Source organism: Felis catus, chromosome X (genome assembly GCF_018350175.1).
Source record: "Felis catus isolate Fca126 chromosome X, F.catus_Fca126_mat1.0, whole genome shotgun sequence".
Lineage (NCBI taxonomy): Eukaryota > Metazoa > Chordata > Mammalia > Carnivora > Felidae > Felis > Felis catus.
In genome coordinates this window covers 5210648-5236183 of record NC_058386.1, presented here as the reverse complement: position 1 = coordinate 5236183, position 25536 = coordinate 5210648, and the positions used below count along the sequence as shown (strand labels likewise).

General features: G+C 42.6%; 1 long non-coding RNA gene across 4 annotated transcripts in view; it reads right to left on the bottom strand.

Annotated features, from left to right (window-relative positions):
- LOC102899438 overlaps positions 1 to 25536 on the bottom strand; it is a 561352-nt gene that overhangs the window by 529156 nt on the left and 6660 nt on the right. For all 4 annotated transcript variants that reach the window (XR_006593108.1, XR_006593109.1, XR_006593107.1 and 1 more), the window contains exons 2-3: positions 15900 to 16062; positions 12009 to 12076 (exon numbers count right to left, since the gene is read on the bottom strand). This is a non-coding gene — a long non-coding RNA (uncharacterized LOC102899438). The remainder of the gene's footprint in view (positions 1 to 12008; positions 12077 to 15899; positions 16063 to 25536) is intronic.

The following is a 25536-nucleotide window of genomic DNA, read 5'->3' as shown; positions in this document are numbered from 1 at the left end:
ATGGCATCCGAGCAGGTAGCGGACCTGTGCCGGTGTACAGAAAGGTTGGTCATAGTGCTTAAAGAACTCAAGGAAAAGGCGAGGAATGCCGTCCAAAAGGCGAAGGCAGAAAGCACATTTCCGCATCTAGGATACACAGATGGACTCATAAAATAACCTAAACAAGAGCTTACGCACAATGTGTGCAAACAAATGATGCACTAAACCAACACAGACAACACAGGGTATTGTAAGTTCTGCAACCCGAGGATTAAATCGCATTTAAATAGCATAAATTGAGGCTCCGATCTCGTGAAGTAACTGATCATGCTACACCAAAATGTGATCACTAGTTTCTGCTTCTGTCTTTATTAAGACTTTATGTTTTAGAGCAGTTTCAGGTGCACAGCCAAACTGAGAGGAAGGTGAAGGGGTATCTCCTGCCTGCACACCTGTGCCCCCACACACGCATCGCCTCTCCTAGTACCAACAAGAGCGTGGTTACAGACTGATGAAGCTACATGGACACATCGTAATTGCACAAAGTCCACAGTTTACATTAGGGTTCCCTCTTGGTACTGTCCGTCGTATAGGTTTGCACAAACGTATGATGACAAGTCCCTACCACGATAGTATCATAGAGTCTTTCCACTGCCCTGAAAGTCCTATGTGCTCTGCTCTATTCATGTCTCCCACACTCACCTGGCAACCACTGATCTGTCTACTGTTCCACGGTTTTGCCTTTTCCAGAATGTCATCGACTTGGAATCACACAGTACGTAGCTTTTTCAGGTTAGCTCTTTCCACTAGGTAATATGCACTACAAGTTCACTCCAGGTCTTTTCTTGGTATGATAGCTCATTTCTTTTTAGTGCTAAATAATACTCCATTGTCTGGATGTGCCACAGTTTAGCCCTTCGCCTACTAAAGGACACCTTGGCTGCTTCCAAGTTTGGGAAGTTACGAATAAAGCTGCTATACGTATTTGCGTGCAGGTTTCTGCATAGACGTAAGTTTTCAGTTCCTTTGCACAGCACGATTGCTAGATCATACGGTAAGGCTGTGTCGTTCTGTAAGAAAACATCCAAGTGTCTTCCCAAGTGGCTGCGCCATCTTGCATGCCCACCAGCCCTGAATGACACCGTCCCAGTTGATCTACCACCCCACCCCCCGCATTTGGTGTTGTCAGTGTTGTGGATTCCACCATTTCTAACAGTTGTGTAGAGGTATCTCATGATGGTCTTCATTTGCATGTCCCTGATGACAGAAGGCACAGAGCATCTACTCATATGCTTGCTTGCCATCCGTATTCTACCAGTTTTAACTGATGGAGATCCCCTGCAGCGTAGCAGAAATAGCTGGGTAGACGTGAAAGATAAGCACCTGTGTTTCCAGTCACAAAATTTTGTTCTCCTTACAACTTGGAGTTGAATGGGATCGGACAGCATGTGGACTTTCTGCCCAGAGAAGGGCATCACTAAAGTCAGAGACCACCTTGGAGAAGTGGTCCCCACCTGCATGGAGTGGGAGAAACACCACAGCTTAAAGAGGCTAGGACAGGGGCGCCTGGGTGGCTCAGTCGGTTAAGCGCCCGACTTCGGCTCAGGTCATGATCTCACGGTTTGTGAGTTCAAGCCCTGCGCTGGGCTCTGGGCTGACAGCTCAGAGCCTGGAGCCTCCTTCTGTTCTGTGTCTCCTTCTCTCTCTGTCCCTCCCCAACTTGTGCTCTCTCTATGTCTCTCAAAAAATAAATAAATGTAAAAAAAAAATTAAAAAAAAAATAAAGAGGCTAGGACAGGATATTCTCTTGAGAGTCTGGCCAAGGACAAACCAAAGCCCTACTGAGTCACCAAATACTACCACTAATTTATTAAGCTCTATCTGAAACCTTGACCTTAGCAGAACATACAGGTCTGTGAAATCCAAAAGCATATTTATGGTTACTGTGAGAAACCAGTTATCTAGGAAGAGGAAGCCGTACCTCTACTAGTATCTTACCAAAAGGCTGAAGAAACCAATCCTCAGGTCTTCCCTCACCGTAGACTTCCTACCAAGCCATTTTAAAAAGTGATTCCAGAGGCGCCTGGGTGGCTCAGTCGGTTAAGTGTCCAACTCTGGCTCAGGTGATGATCTCACAGTTCATGGGTTTGAGCCCCCGCATTGGGCTCTGTGCTGACAGTTCGGAGCCTGGAGCCTGGAGCCTGCTTTGGATTCTTATCTCCCTCTCTCTCTGCCCCTACCCTGCTCGTGCACGGTCTCTCTCTCCCAAAAGTGAATAAATGCTAAAAAGGTTTTTTTAAGTGATTCTAGTTAGTTCTCCATTACAAAAAGGTGCACACACTATTAATGTCACTAGAGCAACAGGCTGCTCTAAAAGTGATGCTTCTCAAAATTAACTTAATATACCGATTTCCCCATCATTTTGAAATTTAGAATTGGTCGTGTCATGGCTATTACGGTGCAGACATTACTGGAAAAAAGTTTTACTCCTGGGAAGTGTGATTCCATCGCTTGCATAAAAGCCAAAATGTGACTTATTTTTTTTTTTTTTACTGTTTCTTTATTTTGAGAGAGTGAGAGTTGGTGGGGGGCACAGAGAGAGAGAGAGAGAGAGAGAGAGAGAGAGAGAGAGAGAGAGAGAGAGAGAATCCCAAGCACGCTCCATGCTGTCAGGACAGAGCCCGACTAAGGACTCGATGTCACAAACTGTGAGATCATGACCTGAGCCAAAATCAAAAGTCAGATGCTTATCAACTAAGCTACGCAGGTGCTCCCAAAATGTTACTTCTTAAAAACCATCTCAGAAACGTCTGTTTGGAAAACTAGAAGTGGACAATGGCAGAGTCATCTATTCTAAAATACATCATTTTTCATAGAGTAAGAACTATGGAAAAGAAGAAGTGAAACACAGAAATAGTGGAACAAACAATATTCAAATGAAATGCATTGCAGCTCACATATAACGTTATCTTGTTTAAAAAAAAAATAATCCTGCCGTTTGGGGCACCTGGCTGGCTCAGTCAGTGGAGCACACGACTCTTGATCTCGGGGTCGTGTTCAAGCCCCACACTGGACATAGAACCTACTTAAAAATTAATTTAAAAAAATACAACTGCTCTATATTGCATTTTAAAGTCACAACTGTTGGGGCACCTGGGTGGCTCGGTCGGTTAAGCGTCCGACTTCGGCTCAGGTCATGATCTCACGGTCCATGAGTTCGAGCCCCGCGTCGGGCTGTGTGCTGACAGCTCAGAGCCTGGAGCCTGTTTCAGATTCTGTGTCTCCCTCTCTCTGACCCTCCCCTGTTCATGCTCTCTCTCTGTCTCAAAAATAAATAAACGTTAAAAAAAATTAAAAAATAAATAAATAAAGTCACAACAGTTATTTAAAAACAAACAAAAAACAGAAACAGAGGGGCACCGGGGTGGCTTGGTCAGTTAGGCGTTGCACTCTTGGTTTTGGCTCAGGTCATGGTCTCGCAGTTTCGTGAGTTCGAGCCCTGAATCAGGCTCTGTGCTGGTGGTGCAGAGCCTGCTTGGGATTCTCTTTCTCCCTCTCTCTCTGCCCCCCCCCCCAACTCATGCTCTTTCTCTCTTAAAAATAAACTTAAAAAAAAAAAAATAAGAAACCTAAATAGAATCACCATTATACCAGTCATATGAAACAGTTACTGTCCTTGGTAAAATGTGAAGTAGATTCTCTGCAAGATTTTCTTACAAAGGGACAGTAGAGATCAGTAGGTATCGACTCCCCTCCTTCAAGACAAAAGACAAAGAAAAGATCTCTGAAGAAAGGCCAGGTGGCTCAGTCAATCGTGCTGAGCTCAGGGAAAATGTTCTCGAAGATCTGGTTTTCTGGTAGCTATACAGTTTGCAACCCGTATTAGTTACAAGCACTACTGATGGCCTGGGGGTCAGAGAGCTTGGCGTGTGATGGGGTTCCCGGGACCGTGAGGTCGCCGATGCTTCCTGTGTCACATGCTGGCGTGAGATCCAAAAGGAAGAGTTTCCTTCATCTTGTGAACAGGCGAGAGCACAGAGCGAAACACGTCAGTGATGTATAGATGATACCAAGATTAAAGGGATCGATTGATCCTTGGAGAAACATCCCCAAAGCGGTGTGTAAACATTACGGATTGTAAAGTGCAGAAGCTGGTGTGGTTATAAACCTTCTCTAGTCCCATGACAACTGCATGACTTTATCAGTGTGTGCATTACGCCGATATACAGATGACACTGGTTGTGATTAGTAAGCAAAGCTGGTGTCGCGGGGCCACCTGGCATTTTATGGATAGGCACAACTGAAACCCGCCAGGTGGTTTACACTCCTCTGAACACACACAGGGAAGTCAGTAACTGCTTGGTATTACAAAAAGCACCTTCCTGTTCAGAAGGCCAACTCCATCTAGCACCGCTCTTTTCCTCTACCACGTAGGCGGTGCAGAGGCTCAGAAATGGATACCTGCCTGTAAGTAAAGCATTCGGGGAGTCTAACGGACTCAGGAAGGTGGGCAGTCCTTACGCTCTGGAGATGACGGCCAAACTGCCTCCCTGGAAAACAGGGCCACAGTAGAGCCATACGACGCAGGTGACCGGGATCAGTAATGTGCTTTATTGGGTGTGTATGCTGTCAGTTTCGTCCAGACAATCAGCCAGCATCTTCTAGAACTACTTAAACCCTTTGCATTTGGCCATCCTTGGTTGATCTCATAATCATATTATTCTGGAAAGTGTATCCATGAACCTTGGGCCATCTCCACATTCAAAGACATTCCCCACCGCTCAGATTAAGTCAGAGTGAACTTTGATGAGCACCACTATTTAAAAGCATCTGTGTTAGGGTCTTCAAAATAGATTGGTCAATTTGAGCAAAATCAGATTTTGATAAGCTCTCTCTACCTCCCTCATTCTTTTGATCACCTTTAGAAAGGAACTGACGCTGAATAGTGAATGAGTGTTTTGTTTATGGGAACGGTCTGGTTTCCATGATGCTTCATTGTAGATTTTCATGTCACCCTAAATATTGCTCCCTGACTATGTGTTACCTCCAAAGGTTTTGTAAATCCAGTATGGGTTAATTTCTTTGCCGAGAGCTTTGCATGCAAATCTAAGAAGGACATGGTTTCTGCTCTAGACCAGAGAAAGACTGCCAAAACAGTACTTCTAGGATACTGTGCAATGGATCCTAATAAAGGAAATGTACATGGTGCGCTTAGAATACAGAGGAGGGACACCCAGCATGTCTTGGGAGAATCAGAAAAACAGCTGGAGTGTTTCTTTTAATTGTCCCCTTTCCTCAGAAAATGGGGAAATCTGCTGACCTTTCTTTCGTAAATTAGACAACTACGAGAAGAGTATACATTTCTTGGACTCTAAATCCCATTAAGAATTACACTCCTCTTTTTCAAATAACACGAGCCAACTGTTTGCAGAGGGCCCACTTGGCACAGCCATAGCACCTTTCGAAATCAACCATATAACCATTCAAAATTTACAATCGAGGAAAGTGCCACTATATTCTGCAAAGGGTTTTTTGGAGATTTGTAGAAGAAATCTCAGATACATCAAAATCGACCTCTGAATGATATTCTATGCTCATGGATTGGAAGGACAAATACTGTTACGATGTCTATACTACCCAAAGCGAGCTACAGATTTAATGCAATCTCTATCAAAATACCAACAGCATTTGTCACAGAACTAGAACAAACAATCCTAAACTTTGTATGGCACCACAAAAGACCTGAACAGTGATAGCAATCTTGAAACAGAAGAGCAAGCCTGGAGGCATCACAATTCCAAACATCAAGTTACATTACAAAGCAGCAGTCGTTAAGACAGTGTGGTATTGGCACAAACACAAACACACAGATCAAACAGAACAGAACGAAAAACCACCATCATATCATCAATTAATCTTTGACAAAGGAAGCAAGAATATGCAATGGTAAAAAGTCTCTAAACAAAGGGTGCTGGGAAAACTGGACAGCAACATGCAAAAGAATGAAACTGGACCACTTTCTTACACCATACGCAGAAACAAACACAAAACAGATTAAATTTAGACCTAAATGGGAGAACTGAAATCATAAAAAGTCTTGAAGAGAGCATAGGCAGTAATTTTTCTGAAATCGGCTATAACAACATTTTCCTAGATAGGTCTCCGGAGGCAAGGGAAACAAAAGCAAAAATCAACTATTGGGACTACATCAAAATAAAGAGCTTCTGCACAGCGAAGGAAACAATCAGCAAAACAAAAAGACAACTTACTGAATGGGAGAAGATACTTACCAATAATATATCCAATAAGGGGTTAGTATCCAGGGTATATAAAAACCTTATACAACTCAATTCCCAAAAAACTAATAATCCAATTAAAAAATGGGTAGAAGACATGAACAGATCCTTTTACAGAGAAGCCATCCAAATGACCGACACATGAAAAGATGTTCAATGTCATTAATCATCAGGGAAATGCAAATCAAAACTACAATGAGATCCCACCTCACACCTGTCAGAATGGCTAAAATCAAAAACACAAGAAACAGCAAGTGTTGGCGAGGATGTGGAGGAAAAGGAACCCTCATGCCCTGCTGGTGGAAGGGCAAAGTGGTGCAGCCACTGTGGAAGACAGTATGGAGGTGCCTCAGAAACGTAAAAACAGAATTACCACATGATGCAGTAATTCCACTGGGTGTTTACCCAAACAATACCAAAACACTACTTTCAAAAGATATATGCCCCCTTATGCTTATAGCAGCATTATTTACAGCAGCCAAATTATGGAAGCAGCCCAAGTGTCTATCAACAAATGAATGGATGAAGAAGTTGTGGTACATGTATACAATGGAATATTACTCAGCCATAAAAAAAAAGAATGAAACCTTTCCATTTGCAACAACAGGGATAGAGCTAGAGTATAATGCTAAGAGAAACAAGTCAGAGAAGGACACCACAGGTATTTATTCATTGGTGGAATTTAGGAAACCAAACACACAAAGAAAAAACAAAAAACAAAAAACCAGACTCATAACTAGACAACAAACAGGTGGTTATCAGACAGGAAGTGAGGGTTGGGGGGAATAGGTGACATGGATGAAGAGCACACTTACCATGATGAGCACTGAATAATGTACAGAATTGTTGACTCACTATTATGAGCACTAAAATAATGTACACAATTGCAGAATCATCAAGATGACCACTGAGTAACGTACAGAATTGTTGAATCATCAAAATGAGCACTGAGTAATGTACAGAATTACTGATCATCAAGATGAGCACTGAGTAACGTACAGAATTGTTGACTTACTATGATGAGCACTGACTAATGTGCACAATTGTTGACTCAGTATGATAAGCACTGAGTAATGTACAGAATTGTTGACTCACTATGATGAGCACTGAGTAATATACAGAATTGTTGACTCATCAAGATGAGCACTGAGTAATATACAGAATTGTTGACTCATCAAGATGAGCACTGAGTAATGTACAGAATTGTTGGCTCATCAAGATGAGCACTGAGTAAGGTACAGAATTGCAGAATCATCAAGATGAGCACTGAGTAATGTACAGAATTGTTGACTCACTATGATGAGCACTGAGTAATGAACAGAATTGTTCACTCAGTATGATGAGCACTGAGTAATGTACAGAATTGTTGAATCAAGATGAGCACTGAATAATGTACAGAATTGTTGACTCATCAAGATGAGCACTAAGTAATGTACAGAATTGTTGACTCATCAAGATAAGCAGTAAGTAATGTACAGAATTGTTGACTCATCAAGATGAGCACTGAGTAATGTACGGAATTGCAGAATCATCAAGATGAGCACTGAGTAATGTACAGAATTGTTGACTCACTCTGATGAGCACTGAGTAATGTACAGAATTACCGAATCACCAGGATGAGCACTGAGTAATGAACAGAATTGTTGACTCACTATGACGAGCACTGAGTAATGTACAGAATTGATGACTCACTATGATGAGCACTGAGTAACGTACACAATTGCTGACTCACTATGATGAGCACTGAGTAATGAACAGAAGTGTTAAATCACTATGATGAGCACTGAATGTACAGAATTGTTGACTCACTATGATGAGCACTGAGTAAGGTACACAATTGTTGACTCACTATATCGTACACCTGAAACTACTATAACGCTGTATGCTAACTATGCCAGAATTAAAAAAAGTTAAATGAATTTCTGGTGTTTATCCATAATCATACACAAACAAAAGTGAGAACACTCCAGTCTCGTATGGTCTACTGTATTGGATCTTTAGGGTATCATACAGTTCCCAGACTCCACAAGCAGACACTCATTACTGCCCAGTGACGTAAACTTCTAGCATCCTTGGTTTCACTCTGAGACCTGTTATCTTCCTAGATCTGCACTTCTGATTGGGTCACCCTGGAACAGCAGCCCAGTGATGAAAGGATAACGTTACTATTACCACAGCAAAATGCCCACATCCATGGATTTGTATGTGGACTGAATACAGACTCCTTGTGCATCCTTTAAAACCCAGACTACTGGCTGAAAAGTATCTTAGCTATTCTGGGGCACGGATATGCAGGCTAATGCTGGCTTTAATGCCAACATCAAGTCTGATGTCGGCTGAGAAAGTGTCAACTAAGAACACTGCATCATTTTGTCAGAGGAACAACAGGTCAAATCTCTTGGTTAGGATCAAATGTTCTTTTGGTCCGAGGTTGCATAAATATTGTCATTAAGCAAATCGTACCCAGGAGGACCATATGTGATGTTCAGAAAACCAGTATTCAGACAGTTGATAAAGCTGTTGATTTGTTTCCTAAATCTAATTTGTTAAATAACAAAGGACAGTATTCACAAGAAGCTGCTTTCAACAATTATAAACGAGGATCAACTATTTTCTACGTGAATCAACCTGTGGGATGAGACGTCAGTATCGCAAAACTTTGTTGGCTGATGTGGAAACACAACATATTCTTATTTTAAAGACTTCTTATTATCAAAGAAAAATTGAGAAATCCTCTCAGCTTAAGAATCACAAGAAACATCCTACTTACTCACAAGATGTTCAACATGGCTCTGCAGCAATCTCATATTCTATTCCTTTTAGAAGGACAATAGCCTCCCAAAACCTCAGTTCCTCATCAGCAGGGGACTACATCACCTACGTAACCTGTATCATGTGCCATCCCAACAATGACTTTTGAGAGTAAAAGGGGGTGGGCTAACCAGGTGGGACAGTGGGCAGCATGTGTCCAGGGGGCTGTCCTTGGTGAACAGGCGGTCACCCCTCACATCAGAAGGAAGCTGGCTGGTTGAATCCAGCCATTTTTGCCCTCTGGCTACATACTAGAATCATTCTGGAGAACACACACAAACATACATATAAACGCATATGTTCAGACACACATCTACGCGTACAAATACGTATGCATGCACGTGTACACATACTTAGATGCTTTGGCCCTACACCAGACCAATGAAATACGATTTCTGAAAATGGACTGAATCTTGAGCAACAACCATTTTTAGAAGCTCCCCTAAATGACACAAATACGCAGCACTTGACTGAGCACTTGTGGACTGGATAACCTCCACATCCAACATCCTGGGGTCACAACTCCTGAGAATGAATTGACAGCATTTGCTGTTGTCAACATTTTATAACTGCATCCTAGTCTCACTTCTAGAACACAAAATACTTAACACCAGTAAGATGCTAACATTTATCGATGAAGGGTTTATAGTTTACAAAACAGTTTGTCAACAACATCTTCCCCCCCCCCCCACATTAAGCTTGCGAGAAAGATGGGTTATCATTATTAGGGAGTTTCCGTAGATGAGGATATCGAGGCTAAAAAGATCAAACCCATAGTGACAAGTTATATCACAAGATGAGCATACGGAATAATCAAGCCCAGGTCCTGGTTCTAAGGACACAGATGGGAGCGGGTATGAAGGATGCCTACCGCAGAGGTCTGAATCCACCTGTATCGTTTACTAGCTCCTCGAGCTGGGACGAGTCACGCAACCCCTCTGTACGTCATCTCCAACCTGAGAACCATACTGACACGCTGTTTGTGATGCCCATGTAAGTACTGCACGACATTCTACATGGCAGGCCTTAGCAGTGGGCCCAATAAATATTAATGGCATTAGGATGGCTATTAGATTCCTTTCCTCTCGCCCCCTCCCCCGCTTTTCCCACCATAATTACTACTACAACTAGAGCAAATAATAATAATCCCTGCGATTGGCAGAGTAAATGGCCCTTTAAATAGACAAACTCAATTATAATAAAACCCTTTGAGCTACTCTTTACCCCCTTCCCACACACTCTGTCAAAGCAGCAACATGAAGCTTGAACGACCTTCAAAGATGACGCTCTACGAAACCAGACACCCCAGAGGTGCACCAATATTGAAGTCTGGCCATCTCTGTGTGACACGGCGAAGGTGTGATGAGACCGCACGCAGATGCTAAGCTGGATTTAGAAGCAGTGACCAGGCGTGCCGCTCCAATCTGCCTTCCAGAATGAACCGAGACCCACTGCAAGTGGAGCACTGGCTGGCAGCCTCCAACCGCAGCACCCCCAGACTTGCCGCGGTGTTGAAAGTAAGGCCCGGCTCGTGCTGGGGAAGCCGCCAGCCAAGGGTGGAGCACAGTGGTGGGCATGAGGGGGCGGCCACGGCGGCCCCAGGAGCCACCACGCTGCAGGCAGCCCTCCCGTCAGCCCACCCTGTCTTGGGGGGCAAATGCCACGTGTGGTTCTCACCACCCAATCCGCTCCCAACTCCCCCATCCCTTCCCACGGATCCGATCACCGTGGCATGAAGGCTTCCCAGTGAATTACGAGCCCAAAGCACCCCAGACATTCCAACAACTCGACACAACTTAGAAACGGTGAAAAGGATAAATTATGAGCGACTGTTTTGTTCCAAAATGCTATTCTTTTATGATTTTCCAAGACTTTATTTATTTGGAAATTTCTACAGAGTCACAAAATATGCTTGAGTAGTCTATCTAACGGAGCCCCTACAACGTGAAGCTGAAAGAGGGGAAAAAAGTGATTATGGATCATGTTCCAGACACGTCATCTTTGTTTTGCAAATTAAATTTGTTATGCCACATTAGCTCAAAGATATGAACATTTTAACAATTCCACATCTACAAACTGCAAGAAAAACAAATTAGATTTTAGAACGTACTCAGTTCCGAGGACCTAGCTTCCTGCAGGATCTATTTTTCATCTGAAGACAGAAAAACTATTCTAAATGACTACATTTCCATTCTCACCATTTAATTTCATCCTCATTGTTGTAATTCATGTTTTTCAACATATTTAAAACATCAAAAATAATGGAAACCTTCGTGATAGATGATCAACTAAATATTAGTTTGATCTAATAATCTAAATATTCTTCATATTAATACCATCACGGTTAGGAATAATAAAATCAGTACCATGTGACAGGGTTCTCTGTTATTTGCAATATGGACTCATTTGGATTCAGATATGTTTAGAATTTTAAGTCTAATCATCATCTTGTATATAATAACAACTACTTTATAGACTATCTTCTCTGCTGAATTACATGTTTTTTATGTTAATGTTTTATGTTTTAGGATAGTGACAATACAATAATTATACAGTTCTCACTATGTGACAAACAGTATTCTGTGCTCCTTACCTGCATTAAGTCATTTAGCCTCAGACGCATTCTATAATTTGGGTGTAATCATTATCCATCACGTATAGATTAGAAAATGAGGAACAGAGATGTCAAGTAACCTTCCCAAGGTCACACAGCTCTAAGCGGTAGAGCCTGGATTTGAACTGTCAGCACGAACCAGGAAAAAGAAGTGCTGACTCATCTTAACTCCCATCAATTAAACGTGTGGTCCATGAGTGCGTCAATCCCCATGCAAACTGAGTAATTTTAAATCGAATGGATATGACTGAGAAAATGTATCCCAGTTTCAAGATGGAAATACACACGGTCCTTGTCAAACTACTCACCCCGAGGGCGTGACACATGCTCAGTACGCCTTGGCAGCCTGGCCTCTTTCGTTCGAACTGCTGAAGAGCTGCTGGGATGGAGATAACGAATTAGCAAGCCAGACAAGCAAAGCCATCGTAGCGCTTAGACCCATCTGGGTTTAGAGCAGAACAAGGATTTTTCAGTCGCGCAAGCACCATTTCATCAGACTTCCTGCGGTCGATCATCAGTAAGCGGTCACTGAGTACGTCCTGCGACGCCCTCCGCTAAATCCTGGGGCTTTTCAAAGGTCTGACTCGGGGCGCCGGGGTGGCGCAGTCGGTTACGCATCCCACTTCAGCTCAGGTCATGATGTCACGGCTCGTGAGTTCAAGCCCCGCGTGGGGCTTGTGCTGACAGCTCAGAGCCTGAAGCCTGCTTCCGATTCTGTGTCTCCCTCTCTCTCGCCCCCCCCCCCCCGCTCACTCTTTGTCTCTCTCAATCTGTCTCAAAAATAAACATTAAAAATAAATAAAAATAAAACCACAGGTCAAAGGTCTGACTTGAACAGTCTACTGAAGTCACAGTCAACCACAGTGCTAACTGAAGCCTTGGCTATGACAAGCCTCTAAAGGCAGTCTCTAAAGGCCCCACACCACCTTGGAATTTCAGTGACCAGTATTCAGCTGAGAAGTCATGTGTCTTTCCATCGACCTGACCCCAGGGACGGGGTTGGGCGGGAGTCTCTATCACCCTGGGCCACCTTCCATGCAGGACTTACACTCCTGTCTCAGACTGGCCAGGAGTCATCTCTGTCCATCATGACAGTGCAGTCTGCCTGTCTCACCCACAATTACGTCCACACACAGCACTCCATCAATATCGCTGAATGACTACATTCATGCATTGCGGAGACAATTCATAACCTCTTAACGCAACTACGTGGGACAAAACACTTGAAGGGATGAGCTCTAAGGGGTGTGTTTCAACAAACCTACTATATTACATTATACACATCCTTGTCTTCACGCATTTAAACTTCTAGCATCAAGGCTCATGGCATGTCACAATTTATAAATTCATTAAGACCTAAGCTCAAACAGCTCGGTTGTTAAAATTTGTGGGGAGAGGTTACCTAGCTGGTAAAAAAGCCTAGCAGCTAATTAAACATCAATACCTAACCTGTGTTCTGTTCTCATTCATGAGTGGGCACTTGTATATGCTCACATCATCTTCAGCAGTCTCGGTTACTGATTAGATGTTGGAAGCCACATATGGAAATAGCCTTACACACCTTTAACCGTATTAGCTCGCTCACTACATGATCATATAAATTACTGCCAGTTATTTGGCTAGGTTATCTCATATTAATGGCCTTTTATACAATGTTCTGTATTCAAATTTGAGATAGGAATCTCTAGGAAGTAAATTATACACAACATTCATGTATACATGTGATATATACATCACACCTTAATTTTACATGTAGTCACTATGTCTCTAAATCTGTATGTGTACTCTCTGAATTTTCTATAATGAAAATGTGCTTCTTTAGAAATTAGAAAAATATTTTACACTAAATCCTAAACTAATTTATTCTAAATGAAATTCTAATAGGACTTGAGTGCATTTGTGTGTGCACACAAGCAGTTTCACCGCCAGTTTTCAAGTCCTAGATATTTTGTATTAGCTCTAACTATGAGAGCTATTGAATAATTGTACTAGCCAATACAGAAATTGTTATGCCTATTTTTTATTTTTGAAAGCATTCATGTATGTAAGTATGTATGTAAGTAATCTCTACGCCCCCAACACAGGGCTCAAAGTCACGATCCTGAGATCAAGACTCGTGTGCTCTTCTGACTGAGCCAGCCAGGTGCCCCACCTTTCAATTATTTTTTAAAGTTAACTTTCTTCGGGGCACCTGGGTGGCTCAGTCGGTTAAGCGTCCGACTTCAGCTCAGGTCATGATCTCGCGGTCTGTGAGTTCAAGCCCCGCAGAGGGCTCTGTGCTGACAGCTCGGAGGCTGGAGCCTGCTTCGGATTCTCTGTCTCCCTCTGTCTCTGCCCCTCCCCCACTTGTGCTCTGTCTCTCTCTGCCTATCAAAAATAAATAAATGTAAAAAAATTAAAAAATTTTAAAGTTAACTTTCTTCACACACAAAAAAATAATAATTCCTAAAGTGGACTTAATACAGTAGTAGCTAGGTGGCACCTCAGTGAACATTTTAAATAAAAATAAACATTAAGGGGCACCTGGATGGCTCAGCTGGTTGAGCATCTGATTCTTTTTTTTTTTTTTTAATTTTTTTTTTCAACGTTTATTTATTCTTGGGACAGAGAGAGACAGAGCATGAACGGGGGAGGGGCAGAGAGAGAGGGACACACAGAATCAGAAACAGGCTCCAGGCTCTGAGCCATCGGCCCAGAGCCCGACGCGGGGCTCGAACTCACAGACCGCGAGATCGTGACCTGGCTGAAGTCGGACGCTCAACCGACTGCGCCACCCAGGCGCCCCGAGCATCTGATTCTTGATTTCAGCTCAGGTCATGATCCCAGGGTCATGGATCGAGCCCCGTACTGGGTTCTGCACTTTGCATAGAGCCTGCTTGGGATTCCCTCTTCCTCCCTCTCCCCCTCCCCCATGCATGCTTACACCCATGCACAATGGGCACACTCTCTCCCTCTAAAATTAAAAAAAAAAAAAGGAAAAGAAAATTCACCAGCCTCAGAATACAGACACAGCTATAAAGTACAAGAGGAAAATAAAATTTTAAAAATTAATAAATACTGAAACCAGTGTAAACAAGTAACTATATAACCATCTGGATTTTATTGGGGACAGAACCTAGTTCATCTACATTTCAAATCAGTAAGTACCCTGCAGGTTACAGGTGAGAAAGGCAAGAGATGAGGGGGACAAAAATGACCACTAATCTAACTGAACTGCTTTCTGATGTTTACAAAATTAATTTTGTACCAAGATTTCAGTCACTGACTCTGGTAAGCAACAAAATCAGCCCTTGTGACGCAGCAAGGAGATGATTAAAAACCAACAGACTGCTGTGAACCGTTTCTCACTCCTCTGTGGAGGTGACGTGGGGCATAAAATACAGGGAGGGGAGACTCAGCCGTTTCCACCTGGACGGAGGCCACATGAAACTGAGGCCTCCTTGGGCCCGTGGTTTCTTGCTGGCGTTCACACCCTTCTGGGGTGGGCAATGTCCCCCTCCATCAGCCAGCAGGGGGCAGTCTGCAAATACTTACAGAAAACCAAACGCATCCTGAACATTCCGGGAAGCCTATTTCCGCACGCAGGCCGGATGCACCTGACATCAATTTTTATTATGCACCTCCTCTTGGAGGATATATGACCACTCTTCTGAAAGTCACTCATTAACTAAGGGCAACGATTTCTGAGAATCTGCTCTGCTTAATTGCTACCATCACTTTAACTGAGTTCCTTGAACAAAATCAAGGATCACAAGTGTCCTCAGCTCTTTGATAGCAGCCAACGTATAACCACGGGGAAAAGGAAACTGTAAGAGTGATGACAGTTTTTTTCAACAGAGTATACACTAAGACCAGCCTTTGTTTATTAGGTTCCAGGGAAACGGTTAACGATATAGCCCTGAGCACCGATGAACCTGGGTTTCTTTCCTTTGCTTATTGTCCAGATCATCTGGGAAAAGTGTCTTAGTGGGTCTGTGAGACCACTCTGTGTCCTCCCGAGCATTTATTGTGGGGACTGAGATGGGGAATATACGGTCAGCAAAGAGTCTGGCACACAGTATGGGTACACAGTATGTTAGCTGGTTGTTATTAACGCTTACTATTTTCATGCACAGAACATTTAATCAACTACAAAGGGCACCGTACAAAATTTCAGGAGCGCTTGTCCAGCCCAGGAGCTTACAGACCTCGGTACCTACCCTCATCAGTGATCAGTGGTTGGACCAGAGACGGATCCAGATGTATAGCTGACCAATCATCTGTTCCCTCCACCAGAAGAACAGCTATCCTTACTGCCGTCTGCTGGGACTGACGCAACGTAAACTTCCCAACTGAGGGGCTCCCACATCCGGCCACGTGCACCTTGAGAAACAAAGAAAGTGGATCTCCTGAGACAAAAGAAAATAAAACATGCCGATGTGAATCCACAAGAGCCTGGCAATCCAAAGCAGAGGCGTGGTGTCTGAGGGATTTCCCTTCCTAGTGTCCATCGTCTACACTTCCATCTCTCCCTAGCTTCATATTCTTAATTTTTTTTCAATGTTTATTTATTTTTCAAACAGAGAGGGAAACACAGCAGGAGCAGGGGAGGGGGAGAGAGAGAGAGAGAGAGAGACACAGACTCTGAAGCAGGCTCCAGGCTCTGAGCTGTCAGCACAAAGCCCGACGCAGGGCTTGAATTCACCAAACGTGAGATCATGACCTGAGCCAAAGTCGGATGCTTAACCAGCTGAGCCAACCAGAACCCCTCCCTGGGTCCCTATTCTAAAAATAATTTTTTTTAACATATATAATCATTTTCACTTTTTCTCTCAGCAACCAATGGGATCTTAACTAATGCAGTGAATCTCGGGAACAGATAATTTTTAAGAGGTAATTATTTCAGTCTTTCAATTTATAAGTAGAATCCAATAATCAAGACAGTCTCATTTCAGGGGTAGCAGAAAATGTCTTCTCTCCCCTCTTCTTCGAAGATAACATCTGAGTATACAGAAGAGTATTTCCGAGCAAGACTTACTTGATGGGCCCCAGGCCCAGAAGGACCCACATTTAAAGATCACCATTCTGAAATTTGTAATAATTTTATCTTTCAACTTGTGTTTGCTCAAGATTTTTTTTTAAGATCTTATTTTTGGGGCCCCTGGGTAAGTCAACAGGTTGAGCGTCTGACCCTTGGTTTCAGCTCAGGTCATAATCTCATCGTCCATGAGATGGAGTCCCACTTGAGATTCTCTCTCTCTGTCACTCCCCCGTTCGCCAATGTGCACTCTCTCTCTCTCAAAATAAAAAAAAAAATGCTTTAAAAAATATGTTTTAGTCTTAAGTAACGTCTACACCCAACGTGGGGCTTAAACTTACAACCCCAAGATCAAGAGTCACATGCTCTACCAACTGAGCCAACCAGGCACTTCTTTTTTTAATGTTTTTTTAAGAGAGAGACAGCAAAAGTGGGGGAGGTGTCGGGGTGGGGCGGGGGGGGAGCCAAAACATCCGAAGCAGGCTGTAAACTAACAGCATTGAGCATTATGCGATGTCAACACGAATAATAAAATTCGTGCCGGTAACTTAAAATTTTAGTTTTTCTTCATTTAGAAAGACACGAAATAGCAAACAATATACTCTGTGACGAGTTGAGAGAGGTAGACCGTGGAGATATGGAAAAGGTTTTGACTGGCACTTCCCCCCTGCTTTTTGAACAAGAGTTCTTGTGTTTTCCTCCCGCATTGGACCCTGCAGATTGTATCCAGCCTGTTCCTGGGACTTTTTGGTGCAAATACAGATGGAAGTTCTGATCGAGGGGCAGGCTCTGCCTTGGTCTATGCTGCCACGGTTTGCTTCCTGGTCTGGGGTTCACTGAGGTGTCCTCTGGCATTGTGGAGCGTTAATTTTGTTCCTGATAGTAGGGTCACGATGCTGGTTTTTGTCCTGGTTCTCAAAGGCCACCAGGACTCTGCATCCCAATCTCAGGCTGGTCCTGATTCTCCTAGCCCTTCTATGACTGCTCATCAGGCTGAACGGAAGCTTCTAGGCTTTCTGATCACCACGCCAGGCTTATTTTAGCTCAGGCTCTCTATTCAGGTACCTCCTTGTGCCAAACCTTCCTTATGGCTCCGGTCCCACACTGGCTAAATTGGGAACGTCTCCAAGAACAGTGGTTTTCAACCCTGGCTACACATTAGGCTTCCCTGGGAGGCATTTGCTTGCTTGTCCTTTCCTAATAATACGGATGCCAGGAATTAGTATGCTGATTCTTTCCTTTTTTTTTTTTTAATTTATTCTGAGAGACATATAGAGAGCAAGCAGAGGAGATGCAGAGAGAGGGGGAGACGGAACACCAAGCAGGCTCTGTGGTGTCAGCACAGAGCCCAAAGAGGGGCTCGAACTCACAAACCGTGAGATCATGACCTGAGCTGAAATCAAGAGTTGGACGCTTAAGCGACTAAGCCATCCAAGCGCCCCTCACATGCTGATTTCCTATGTCATTGTCCCCCTTTCCTTCTCCCAGCCTTCAACGGTGCCGGTGGGTGGGATGGGCTTTCCCCCTTTGCACAGGCAGGGACTTGCCCTAAATTATATCCTGATTTCCCCGCATCTATGGGGAGCCTATCAAAATTAGTAGTCCTCAGATCATCACGTCACCTGACGAGGAGGCCACAGCCCAGAGGCTGCGCTGAAGATTTAGGCATGATGGTGCCTCCTAGTTTGAACATGCAGAGAGAGAAGGGAGGAGGCCCCAAGTCTAAGTCATGAGAATCCCCATTTCCTCCCTGGGTGCAGGATGAGCCTCTAAAGATCCGGGGGAAGTACGGCTGGACAGCTAGCTTCACTTCTCACTCTGTTCATGGAATGTCTTTGTGAAAATGCCTACTGTGAACACCTGTGAGTGGACATCTACCCTTGACTCTGGTACTGGGGAAGCAGCACAGTAACACGGTCGACAAATGAATCCTGGCTCTGCTAATGGTCAGTGATCTGAAGAAAGTGAGCCTCCTTCTGCTGGTCAGCCAGCCTTAAAAGGCGGGTGCCGCTGTAGGGACTCAACTCACGGCGTTCTTAGGAATATTACCTGCATTGGTATTCCTAAGTTGCTTGAGAGAGGCGAAGTGCAAACACCATGCGAGAGTGTGTTAAATAAATAAACACAAATACAAATTGGACAGCACTTATGTTTTCCCTTAACGACATAAAATACAAAGCTAATAAAAAATACATTCAGGGGGCTTTTGTGTTGCACAAGGTACCACAATGATTTACGATTCCAGGAAAGAAAGTAAGAGGCCTGAACCAAATATCAGGAACACATGTAAATAATGGAAACATTCCATGATTTCAATAATTACATGCCAACACATAATGAAAATATAGCCTGGGTGGGTGTTAATTTAAGTACTGTAAAAGTGTGGTCGCTGATGTGCTTGACTACATTGTTAGAAAAGTATTTATCTTCGAAAAATTAAGCAAAAATATTATTTTATTTTTCTTTATAACACAAAGAAAACGAACTTAAATATTTGTGCTCACAGAATGGTGAAATTAAGCTTAATCACATGTAAACGTTATCTTATGAATGTTTCTTATTTATTTTTTTTAACGTTTATTTACTATTGAGAGATACAGAGAGACAGAGCATGAGCATGGGAGGGACAGAGAGAGAGACACACACAGAATCCAAAGCAGGTTCCAGGCTCTGAGCTGTCAGCACAGAGCCCAACACAGGACTCAAACTCACAAACTGCGAGATCATGACCTGAGCTGAAGTCGGACACTTAACTGACTGAGCCACCCAGGCACCCTTTATGAATGTTTCTGTACACTGAACAATCCAATTTGTTCCTAAAAACGGAAGAAGAAATATATGGTCACCTTTGGATTTGAACTAATTTCCTAAAATTTGAAGTACATGAAAAATAAATAAATAAAAATGAAGTTTGAATAAAAAGAACCATTCAGGGCTGAAGAACTCAGTAACTGAAATTAAAACGACACTAGAGGGAATAAATAGTAAATCAGAAGAAACAGAAGAGCGGATCGTCAACCTGTAGGACAGAGTCATGGAAACCAACCAAGCTGCACAGGAGAGAGAAAAAATAAGAGAGAACTCCCGTCAAAAAGTACCCAAGGTGTGGGGCGCCTGGGTGGCTCCATCGGTTAAGCGTCCGACTTCAGCTCAGGTCACGATCTCACACTCTGTGAGTTTGAGCCCTGCGTCGGGGTCTGTCCTGACAGCTCAGCTCGGAGCCTGGAGCCTGCTTCCGATTCTGTGTCTCCCTCTCTCTGCTCCTGTCCTGCTCGTGCGTGCTCGCTCGCTCTCTCTCTCTCTCTCTCTCTCTCTCTCAAAAATAAATAAACACTAAAAGAAATTTTTTAAAAAATCTACCCAAAGCAGTTCACACCAAGACACAAGTAATTAAAAAGGCAAACAGTAGTGATAGAGAATTTTCAAGCAGCCAGAGAAAAGAAAGCAGATACCTACAAGGGAAACCCCATAAGGTTACTGGCTGATTTTTGAGCAGAAACTGCAGGCCAGAAGGGAATAGCAGGATATATTCAAAGGGCTAAAAACAAAAACAAAACACAAACAAACAAAAACCCACCACCAAGAATACTCTATGCAGCAAGGCTCTCAGAATAGAAGGAGAGATACAGGGTTTCCCAGACAAAAGTTAAAGGAATTCATCGCCACTAAACCAGCCCTACAAGAAATGTTAAAGAGGAGTCTTTGAGTGGAAAGGAAAACCCAAAGGAAGTAAGAAAAGTAGAATGTACAAGTATTTTTTACATCCAAAAAAATAAATTGATGAAAAGTATAACTCTACATACCTAAATTGGGAGAGGGAGTAAAAATTAAGTCCTTTTAGAATGGGTCCAAACTTAACCAACTTAACATAGAGTGCTATATGTATGTCATATACAAACCTAATGGTAACCACAAATCAAAAAATCAGTAATGGACATGCAAAAAATAAAAATAAGTAAAAGTATATCACTAAAGAAAGCCAGAAAAATGTGAGAGGAAAGAGTCAAAGAAAGGAGTAGAGAACTACAAAAACCGTAAACAAGTAACAAATGACAATAAATGGATATCAATAATTACTTTGAAAGTAAATGGACTAAAGCCTCCAATGAAAAGACATAAATAGTTTGTATGAAAGCACAGGACACCCCAAACAGCCAAAGCAATCTTGAAAAAGAAAAAAACTGGAGGTTATCCAAATCCCAGCTTTCAAGATAAAGTACAAAACTGTATTAATCCAAGTAGTATGGTACTGGCACAAAAACAGACACATGGGTCAACAGAACACAATAAAGAGCCCAGAAATAAACACACATTATACGGTCGGTTAATCTTTGACAAAGGAGGCAAGAATACACAATGGGAAGAAGTCTCTTCAACAAATGGTGCTGGGAAAACTGGACAGCAACATACAAACGAATGAAACCAGACCACTTTCTTAATACCACACACAAAAATAAACTCAAAATGGATTAAGAACCCAAATGTGAGAGCTGAATCCATAAAAATCCTAGAACATAGCACAGGTGCTAATACCTCTGACTTTGACCGTAGGAACATTTTTCTAGATATGTCTCCTGAGGCGATGGGAAAAAAAGCAAAATTAAACTATTGAGACTACATCAAAATAAAAACCTTCAGGGACACGTGGGTGGCTCAGTCTCTTGAGAGTACAACAGGTTGTGATCTCTGGATTCGTGGGTTTCAGCCCTACATCCAGCTCTCTGCCGTCACTTCAGAGCCCTCTTTGGAACCTCTTTCTCCCTCTCTGCCCCCCACCCCCTGCTCGTGCACATGCGTGCACTCTCTCTCTCAAAAATAAGCGAACATTAAAAAAATAAAAATAAAAATAAACAGGTTCTGCACAGCAAGGAAACAACCAACAAAAGTAAAAGACAACATACTCAATGGGAGAAGATATTTGCAAATGACATCCCTAATAAAGGGTTAGTATCCAAAATACATGTAAAGAACTTACACAACTCAAACACACACACAAAAAAAAACCCCAAATAATCCAATTAAAAAACAGGCAGAGAACCTGAATAGACATTATTCCAAAGAAAACATCCAGACGGCCAACCAACACATGATAAGATGTTCAACATCACTCATCATCAGGGAAATACAAATCAAAACCACAATGAAGTATTGCTTCACATCTGTCAGAATGACTAAAAGGAAAACACAAGAAACAACAACTGTTGGCCAGAGTATGGAGAAAAGGGAACCCCTGTGCACCGTTGGTGGGAACGCAAACTGGTGCAACCACTGTGAAAAACATTCTGGAAGTTCTTCAAAAAATCAAAATAGAGGGGTGCCTGGGTGGCTCAGTCAGTTAAATCTCCGACTTCAGCTCAGGTCATGACCTCATGGTTTGTGAGTTTGAGCCCCTCCTGACAGCTCAGAGCCTGGAGCCTGCTTTGCATTCTGTGTCTCCCTCTCTCTCTGCCCCTCCCCTGCTCACATTCTCTCTCTCTCTCTCTCTCTCTCTCTCTCTCCCTCCCTCCCTCAAATATAAATAAACATTTTTTAAAAATTAAAAATACAATTGCTATATGATGCGATAATCCCACTACAGGGTATTTACCCAAAGAATACAAACAAGGTTGTGAGTTCGAGTTCCATGCTGAGTATAAAGATTACTTTTAAGACTAACCTGTAAAAAAAGACAAAAACATTAATTCAAAAAGATATATGCATCCCTATGTTTATGGCAGTACTATTTATAACTGGCAAATTATGGAAGCAGCCCAAGGTCCGCCGACAGGTGAATGGGCAAGAAAACGTGCTGTATATACAATGAAATAGCACTCAGCTACAAAAAAGAATGAAATCTTGCCATTTGCAACAACACAGATGGATCTGCAGAATATAATTCCAAATGAAGTAAGTCATAGAAAGACAAACACCATATGATTTCATTCTATGTCGAAGTTAAGCAACAAAACAGGGGCGCCTGGGTGGCTCAGTGGGTTAAGTGTTCAACTCTTTGTTTCGGCTTAGGTCATGATCTCCCGGTTTCATGAGGTTGAGCCCGTCACCCAGCTCTGCACTGGCAGTGTGGGACCCGCTTGGGATATTCTCTCTCTCTCTCTCTCTCTCTCTCTCTCTCTCTCTCTCTCTCTCTCTCTCTCTCTCTCTGCCCCTCTGCCACTTGCCCTGTCTCTCTCTCTCAAATATAAATAAACTTTAAAAAAAAAAAAGGTAACAAAACAAATGAACAAAGAAAAAGAGACAAAGAAAAAGATTCTTACATACATAGAACAAACAGGTGGTCACCAGAGGGGCAGTGGGTGGAGGGATGGGGGAAATAAGTGAAGGGTATGAAGAATGGTTATCATGATGACCACTGGGTAATGTACGGAATAGCTACTGAAGCACTGTATTGTGCACCTGAAGTTAATCCAGAACACTGTATGTTAACTGTACCACAATTAAGTTTATTTTTTTTTAATTTTTTAGTATTATTTTTCAGAGAGAGAGAGAGAAGGGGAGGGGCAGAGAGAGGGGAGGGGTGAGACACAGAATCTGAAGCAGGCTCCAGGCTCCAAGCTGTCAGCACAGAGCCTGATGTGGGGCTCGAACCCACAAACCGTGAGATCACGACCTGAGCTGAAGTCGTACAGTTAACCATCTGAGTTACCCAGTGCCCCAAGGTTTTTAATCAAAATTGAATTAAATAAAATTTGGAGTATATGTACATAAAGTTAAAGGAAAATTACACTTCAGAATTAAAAAGTCTTTTGAAGACCCTTAAATTGATGGTCCATATGGAGTGTGTTCTACATTTATAGTTGCTTTTTGAGATGTGAATCTGCAGCTACTCAAGGACTACACTATAAAAAGCTTACTTTCTTAATACGGCACTTTCAAAGTATGCTAAGAGTGGGATAATGTACTCCAAGGTGAAGAGAGAGAGAATAAGATACTAGAAAGAAAGCCTGGTGCTTAAAATGACAACACAGGTACAGCTAATTGCCTTGCATGAGAAATTTACAAACACAAAACAAGTATGAGGCCAGCACACGGGAGGTAGACTTCCCTAGGTGATGGGATGTTGTTGGAGTGACCTGAACTTGCCATCTTCCCCACGAAGAGAATGGATTTTGTGTTTTCATTATTTTAACTACGTATGCCCACAGGGATCTAGGGCAGTTCATCAGAACTCGGGGATGTTTTTCCCCTGCACGGAAAATTGCATCAGTCCATATAATTCAACAAATACTACCCCGTCGTGCTCCCACATTTTCCTAGTTCCTGCTCCGTGGCATGTGTGCTGAAAATCCAAACCATAATAGGAGATCTTGAACTTACAACTGTCTTTTACATGTCAGGCTGGGTCCTTTCAAAATTTCACTTTGACTTCCATTTCAGATTTTTTTTTTATAAATTTTTTTTTTAATGTTTACTTTTGAGAGACAGAGAACAAGTGAGGGAGGAGCACAGAGAGTGGGAGACGGAGAATCTGAAGGTTTCAGGCTCTGAGCTGTCAGCGACAGAGCCCGATGTGGGGCTTGAACCCACAAACCATGAGATGGTGACCCGAGCCGAAGCCGGATGCTTAACCGACTGAGCCACCCAGGGGCTCCTCATTTCAGATTGCTGACCCATTTTACCTGTTCATTTTGTAGTTTTCCAAACAGGGAATCCATCTGTATAGTTGGGGATGTCACTTTTATCCTAGAAATTTTTGAAGTCGTTGTAAAGAATGTTTTTGAAAGTTTGTGAATTGTGTATCTATTTATGGTTTTAAAATAAAATACAAGATGTTCAGTGAGCACTCAATGGCAACCATACGCTTTTTCAAAGTGCTTGAAAATTAGAGATGAAAAGACATTTGGAATTGCTTCCCATTCTGCAAAATGTTTTTGGTGGAAGGGCATTGTCATTTTCGTCATTGCTGCCAAAAACAAACATTTGCTAGCATCTATTTCTTTAACGCTAAGTGTAAGGTAAGATCTCGCTTGGGATGCCTGGGTGGCTCAGTCAGTTAGGCGTCCAACTTCTGTTCAGGTCACGGTCTCACAGTTCTTGAGTTCAGGCCCTGGGTGGGGGTCTATGCGGACAGCTGGGAGCCTGGAGCCTGCCTCGGATTCTGTGTCTCCCTCTCAGCCCCTCCCCTGCTTGCACTCTATCTCTCCCTCTCAAAAATAAATAAACATTAAGATCTTGCTACAGCTCTGAGCCCCACACCTTCCTACAGGGGAATTTATCACAGGGAAACATTTCCCTCCACTTACACTGACTTGATGAGCAACACCCCAAATATCCCATATAACTCAAAAAAAAAAAAAAAGCCAAACAATACTATAGCTAATTCAGGGCTTAACAACATGTATGCCAAGTAATATCTACTGTACATTCAAACATAATTAATACTGCAACTAACCTTTGAAGGCATCAAACATCACAGCTGTGTTCTTATTTCTTTGGGGGAATAGTCACAAAATGAGTATGTATTGTGCAGTTTTATCTAGTCGAGGAGTAAATAAATTTTTCCTCTGTCTTATATAGAGATCATACCTGCACTGTTACTTGTGTTTAATTCAACAGGTATTTATCGGACACTGCAATGGATACGTCGATGTAGAACTGCCAGCCTCTTCCTAAGGAGGCGTGCCCAGGCAAGTGCAGACTTTGGAACGGTTCCATCTACCTGTCCATTTCTTGCACGGCACATGCTCACTGAGTCACGTCTGTGAGCATCTGGGCTTTGTCTTGACATATTTTGTGCATCTGTTAGCGAGATGTATCCTAAGATATCAGGATTTTTAGGTCTTGGAATTGACAAATCCTTTTTTTTTTTTAATTTTTTTTTC